The following is a 6,509-nucleotide window of genomic DNA, read 5'->3' as shown; positions in this document are numbered from 1 at the left end:
CATATTATAAATATGACTCCCGCCGTCCGAGATTATTTTATTTACGTGCCGCCCGACTACTGCTAGGTCCCATAGCCTGGCCGCAACGTAGGAGGATCATGCAGTGTCGACTCACTAAGGTCTTGGTCAATGGTGTCGGTAACATCGACATGGCAATCAGATAGACAACCATAATGCAATAGTGGCTTTACACATGAAATCATATATTTGACGTATTTTTTTCCCGTTGCAACGCACGGGCATGTTTACTAGTATGTTATTAAAAAAATTACCTCACAATGTGTGGTGGCCTTGTATATAAAAACGGGGGGAGTACATTAAAGGTGGTTTCAATTGGAAACCACTCCCCTCGCTACAAAATGTAAATATAAACCCCCAGGGCTCCCCCTATCCCATGAAGGCACGAACCTAAGTAAATTTTACTACCCTCAAAGGGTTCCTCTTCGTGTTTGTCATTCAGTTACATCCAAAGCTAAGAATGGAGTGCGCTATTGCACGAGCTCAGGCATCAGCCTCAGCAGGAATGAGATCTCCCTGTGCGTGAAATTTGGTGTTGACGTGGCATCTTTCATCACCTTGCTGCTTAAGTCTTCGATTTCCATGTCGGTCTGGGGGTGGCGATGAGATCAGAGATGGCCTTGGTGATCTCCGGCACGAGGTCCACTATGACCCCGTTCACTCCCATCAGGTGCTGCATGTACACGGCCTCCGGCACATTACTGCAAATTTGCACGAGGACAGAAATTGTTTAGGGCTCGAATTCAGGTAGTTAACAACTTAATCAGGTTGTTCAAAAGAGGTTTCTGACAAACTCTATAACTTACTTCAATGTTCCGTAGGTCAATAGGGAGAGGTCAGCCTCTTTGATCTTTGGTATAGCTGCCGGGAACCTGAATATTGCACGGGCCTCCGAGACAATTCCTTGCATGCCGCTGGCAAGACAAAGCTTAACTGCCTCTTCCAACGAGTTCCTCCTCACGTCAGTATAGATTTCTGTCCCACCATTTGTCAAGAAGTAAACCTGAACATCAAAAAGGTGATTGTATAAATCATTAATCGGTGTCTGTCATGGTACAAATACAAGTTCGAATGGAATTTGCAATGTGTCAGGCAACAGTGTACTTACAGGGTATGTGCTTTGCATTTTTCGCATGAGCTGTGCAGCATCGGGCTGGAAGCTAGAGAAAATGATATGTCTGTCCTTGGCATACTCAAAGACCACCTGTTTCCAAGTTGCAAACGGAAGTGTTAGACAGGTATGATGTACACAATTGGAAAGTGTTAGAGTAAGCAAAACATGCCTTCAAGATGGCCTCGAGGATGTGGCTGAGCTCTTCCTCCTGGTATACAAGATTGTCATCAAATTTTAGCTCAACGTTGAAGCCCAATCTTGGATTGACCTTCTCGAATGCGTCTTGAAGGGTGCAAAGAGGATCATCTGATTGCACATTCCAATTCAAAACTCTACCATCCTTCATTTTCCGCAACAAAGGCTTCCCATTCTGTCATGAAGCAGAACATTATTAGATTCTACATAGAAGTACCGAAGTCGCAAATGACAAGATGAGCAAAAATAGGTGTTTTGCATTGTTATAACTTATAATACCTTCCCCTCCTTATTTTGAGGTCCATACTGGAGGAATTCTTCCAGCCGAAGATCTGTGACACGTCTGTCTGAAACTTTACCCTGAAAAACAGATATTCGTATTGAGATTATGTGATTCAGCTATGACTCATTCCAGGCAAAACCTCAGAACAGATGAAGGATACAAAGCAAAACAGGGTATATATGAAACTTACCTGTTCTTCAGTAAAGATAAAGTTGTCATGGAAGATGATTGGGCAGGCGTCCTTGGTGACCTACAAAATTGATATTCATGGTTCTCTTCTCAACATCTTTGCACACTGAGTTATTTTAGACAAAGAGAGAAGGGCCAGAAGTAAACAAATCAGTATCTTCTTTGAACACTTCAGCAAGCTCGATTTAAGCAAATTTAAAATAGCATGGCAAAAAAACGGAATCCCGAGTTAAACAGATGTCACTCGTACGTTCAAACACAATTTAAATACTTTGAGGGTTCAAGATTGCATGAGAGAATGCGATTCTAGACAAAGAGAGTAGGTTTTTGTTGTTGTTGTAGTATTTGGTGTACTCTTTGTTATGTATTGCAAATCAGAGCCGTGCTAAAAGATTTTTCATCATTCTCCCAGCGACAACCGAGCCCCAGATGCAAGAATACCAAACGAAATTATTTTATGTTGGTCAGATGGAGACGGCATCGGCGCACGTGTCTTCCCTTGCTACGCGGCGAGTTTTCATGTTCTTTCTGACCGAAACACGGCAAGCGTGTCGCGTGGTCGAGCCGCCCAGGCCGGACGGACGGCCGGAGGCGTCCCCATCAAGATCACCTAGACCAAATGGAGAGCACGACCAAAGCACGACCCGACAAGAGCGCACGTAGACAGACCATACAGTTTCCGTTTCATCAACGCAGATCTTTTCCGTTTCATTAACTTAGGAGGAGTTTTCGACTAACTTCCAGACGAGGAGGATACTAAGTAAATCCGAGCTCCGAGGAAAGAATCGGTTTTTACCTGGACGTCGAACTCCACATAGTCGATGGCGAAGCGCGCCGCCTCGTTGAAGGACCTGACGGAGTTCTCCTTGACCTCCTGCAGGCGGCGGTCTGGCGACGACAGCGCGTTCATCCCCTTGCCCCGGTGCCCGATCAACGCGAGCCGGCCCGCCGCGCGCTGCTGCTTCGCGCCCGCGCCAATGCGCGCGGCTGCGGCGAGGTCCGGGACGAGGACGTCGAGGGTTGGGACGTCGGAGACGCGGGCGGCCTTGAGCAGAGCCATTGGTCGATGATGGATGTATTTGTGTCAAGAAATTGGCTGTTACGGCTAGGTAGTTGGTACACGTGCGGAGGAATTGGTGTGGATTTGGGCAGCGCAGGCCGGGGTGGATTGAAGAGGAGGGAGGGAGGGAGTTGAATGTCGCCGGACAAGGAAAGGAACCAGGAGCGTTATAAAGAGGGAGAGGCCGAAATCGAATGTGGTAGGGGCGCGGGAATATTCCAGGGTGCCATGGCTGTCCCTGGGTTTATCCTCGTGGATATTCGGTGGCCGCATTGCCTTCCGGACAGCTTCCCGTTTCCGCTTCCTTGTCCTATTTTTTTCTTCCACATGTCTGACTCTGACTTTCCCTTCTTCTTCTAGTCGAGTCTGGACTAGATAGATATAGAGTAGTTGCACCGCGTTGCCAGGGTGGAAAGCTCATCCTCGACCCTCCGATATATATGGTTTAATGTGCAGGAACATAGCAGATCGCCTAGGTCTTTGAATTGATATCGGAAGATATGTGAATCCTTTGTGATGCAATTTGGCTGAAAGCGATCCTCTCTCAAACCCATTGTGAGTTACGAGTAGGACAATGCGGCGTACATACCCCTTTATAAATCTCACACAATTTTCGGGGGACAGAGGGAGCAGATTTAAATGCTAGACATAGATCGTAACATACTACAAACATGCAAATCACAATGCAGGGTTCTTTAGATTGACTACGCAAAAATCGCAAAAATGTGGATCTGCAATATAGTGATGGCTCACAATTCAAAACTACTTCCTTTGGCGAAAATTAATTGGCACATCCATATAACATGTCTAATACAAGTATATTCCCGAGCTACATCCACAAATTTTGGCTGGAGTGTAAATTTTGTTCAGATTCTACCATTCGTGCGCACCTAATGTAAATAATTTATAACATGTAGATACATAGATAGAAAAATAAAAGAGAAAAATACATAAAAGAGAAAAAAGAAAAGTGATTATAAGAAAACAAAATAATAGATAGATACAAGGAAAAATAAAAGCATAAATATTTTTATAAAAAAGAGGAAGAAATAACTAGATGGCAAAGAGGATAAAAACAGAAAGAATGTATGCAATAATGCATAATGAAAAAAAAGAGAATGAGTAAAAGAAGATAAAAAAGAAAGAAAATATGAAGAAGAAATAACTAATAATGAACTAAAAGTAGAGAATAAACAAGATATAACAATCATATGAAATAAAAGAAAACTGGAGAAAGAAGGATGAAACAAAGAAATTATAGGAAGTGTAACAGAATAAGATAGAAATAATGAATATAAGAAGAGATAAAATTAAGAGAGAAGTATAAAGAAAGGAAGAAAGAAAAAAGATAATATAAATAATAAAAAATAAGATAAAAGAGGGAATAAAAAATAAAATAGAATTGATAAGAATAGATGATATTAGAACAAAAGTAAAGAAAAAATATAAATTAATAAAATAATAATGAAAGAAGGAAGAAAAAGATGAAACAAAGAACAAAATAAATATACGGTGTAATACGGTGCCCAGTCGCGCGCCCCAAAACCTCTTTCCGTCTCGTGGCCTAATACGGTGTACGGCATCCCGAGCCTGTTTTCGGTCCACAGGGGACACTTCGGGCGCGCTGGACACAACAAGAAGCGAGACGAGGAGACGCGGGCCCGACGCATCAGTGACACATAAAAATTCGACCCCCTCCCGCCACATGGCGCCTCTTCCATCAATGGCGTCGCTGGCAGGCCCGAAGAATGGCCAAGAAAGCGGCCACGAAACCTTCAGGCAATGGGGCAGCGATGAAAGGGCCAAAGGCGCCCTTCGTGAAGCCGCGGAAGGCGCCGACGTCGAGGAAGAAGCCGGAAGGCTGGACCGACGAAGGGTGGGAACAAGACTACCTGCGGCGCATGCTGTCGACGGCGGAGCGGAGGGGACGGCGGGTGGTGCAGCATGAGAAGAAGTCGGTGGCGGCGTGTGCGCCCCAGAAGGCGCTGGCCGCGTGTATCGCTGCTACCAACGCGAGCCCATGGATTACGTCGGGCATTCCGGGAGTGGTGTCCCCGTCGACACCCGGTTTCTTCAACGAGGGCCCTTCTGCCACTCCCGGGTGCGTGACACCGAACTTGTCGCCGCGGTATGAGGATGCGCTCCGGCATGGCGGATTCAATCCAACGCCCTGTTTTACACCCCGACGTACGACCCAGCGCCAGCAAGGCCTCGGTGCGGACGACGCCCCGTTCACTGGCCGCAGGGGTCCGCTCGAATTCGAGGGCGCCGGTGGTGAGGATGAGGGGGTGGAGGACGACGATGATGATGACGAAGAGGGTGGCGATGTAGACGATGACAAGGACGAGGATGCCGCGGAGGATGCACATGATCTCATGGAGGTTGACGCGGCTGGCGTGAGGAAGAAGAGGAAGAAGAAGGCGGCCTCGGGCACACGAGGCCCCAAGTGGAAGGTTCTGGAGGATGAATATCTATGCGAGTCGTGGTTAACGTTGAGCCATGACTCCGTCATCGGTGCCAACCAAAAGTACGGGAAGTATTGGGCGAGGATCAAGGCGGAGTTCGATGAGCGCAAGCTAGTCAACAAGGATTACCGCATGATGACAATGAAGAGAAACCAAAAGGCAATGTCGACGCGCCGGGCCATCATCCAGGCGTCGGTGAACATATTTCATGGGTTCCATAAAGAGCTCGAGACCAGAGGCGACAGCGGCGCGAACGACGGCGATACGGTACACCTCTTTCTACGAAAAGTTTTAGCGCCTAGTTTAATCACGATCGGATTCGCTTCCTTTGATTAGTTCGACCATGCCATGGGGATGTACCGGAAGAACTCAGAAGGGTTTAGGCCTTTCGTGCTGCTGCATTGCTATAGCAAGATCAAAACGAACGAGAAATGGCGGTTGATGCGTATTTCGCTGTCGAAGGGGAAAGATGTCGTTGAACTGGATGCGCCGATCGCAACATCGGCAGGGCGCCCTATCGCAACAAAACTGCCAATGGTGCCTTGGCCGATGCAACGACGACCGAGAAGACGCAGGCGTCGATCACATAGTGCCTCGCTGAGGTCTCCTCGACCCTGCTCTCCCGCGACAAAAAAACCGAGGAAAGGTGGGTGACGCTGCTCAAGAGGCAAGAAGAGAAGATGGAGCTCAAGAAACACAAGGAGGACAATGTCCCTGCTGACCGCGTCGACAGCTGGAATGTCTCCCCAGACGTGGACGACGCACAACTTCTACAAAGGCATGATCCTCGACGACTTCGAAGCCAAAATGGCGGCGGCTGAGGCAGCGGCAGCAACCCCGCCCTCGGAGGCGGAGCCGACACCGACGGACACGTACGCGGACAGGCGTCGCTAGTACACCTGTTTCGGCGGCATCGACATCTGCATCGGCGTCGGCCTCGGCGTCAGCGATGGAGCAGACACACCGGGCAGAGCACGACGAGGTCGTCGCGGTCGACGGGCCTACGTCGACTCAGGATGCGCCATCGGTGTCGCAGAACCACTTCTTCTAATTTATGTTTAATTTTGCACCACGGGTTTGTAATATGATCGCGCGTCTAGTACTTTGATCGCGGCTACTTCCATCGTGAGGGAAACGATCTATTTTGAATGAACTATTTAAAATTCTGTTTGGGGACGGCATTTG

At 47.7% G+C, this 6,509-nt stretch overlaps 1 pseudogene; it reads right to left on the bottom strand.

Moving 5' to 3' along the window:
- Positions 1 to 268: 268 nt before the first annotated feature.
- LOC124692286 lies at positions 269 to 3,179 on the bottom strand (annotated as a pseudogene).
- Positions 3,180 to 6,509: the final 3,330 nt, after the last annotated feature.

The sequence above is a fragment of the Lolium rigidum genome, chromosome 2 (assembly GCF_022539505.1).
Source record: "Lolium rigidum isolate FL_2022 chromosome 2, APGP_CSIRO_Lrig_0.1, whole genome shotgun sequence".
Taxonomy (NCBI): Eukaryota; Viridiplantae; Streptophyta; class Magnoliopsida; order Poales; family Poaceae; genus Lolium; species Lolium rigidum.
Note: the sequence above shows the minus strand (reverse complement) of the source record. Positions and strands in the feature narration are given on the sequence as shown.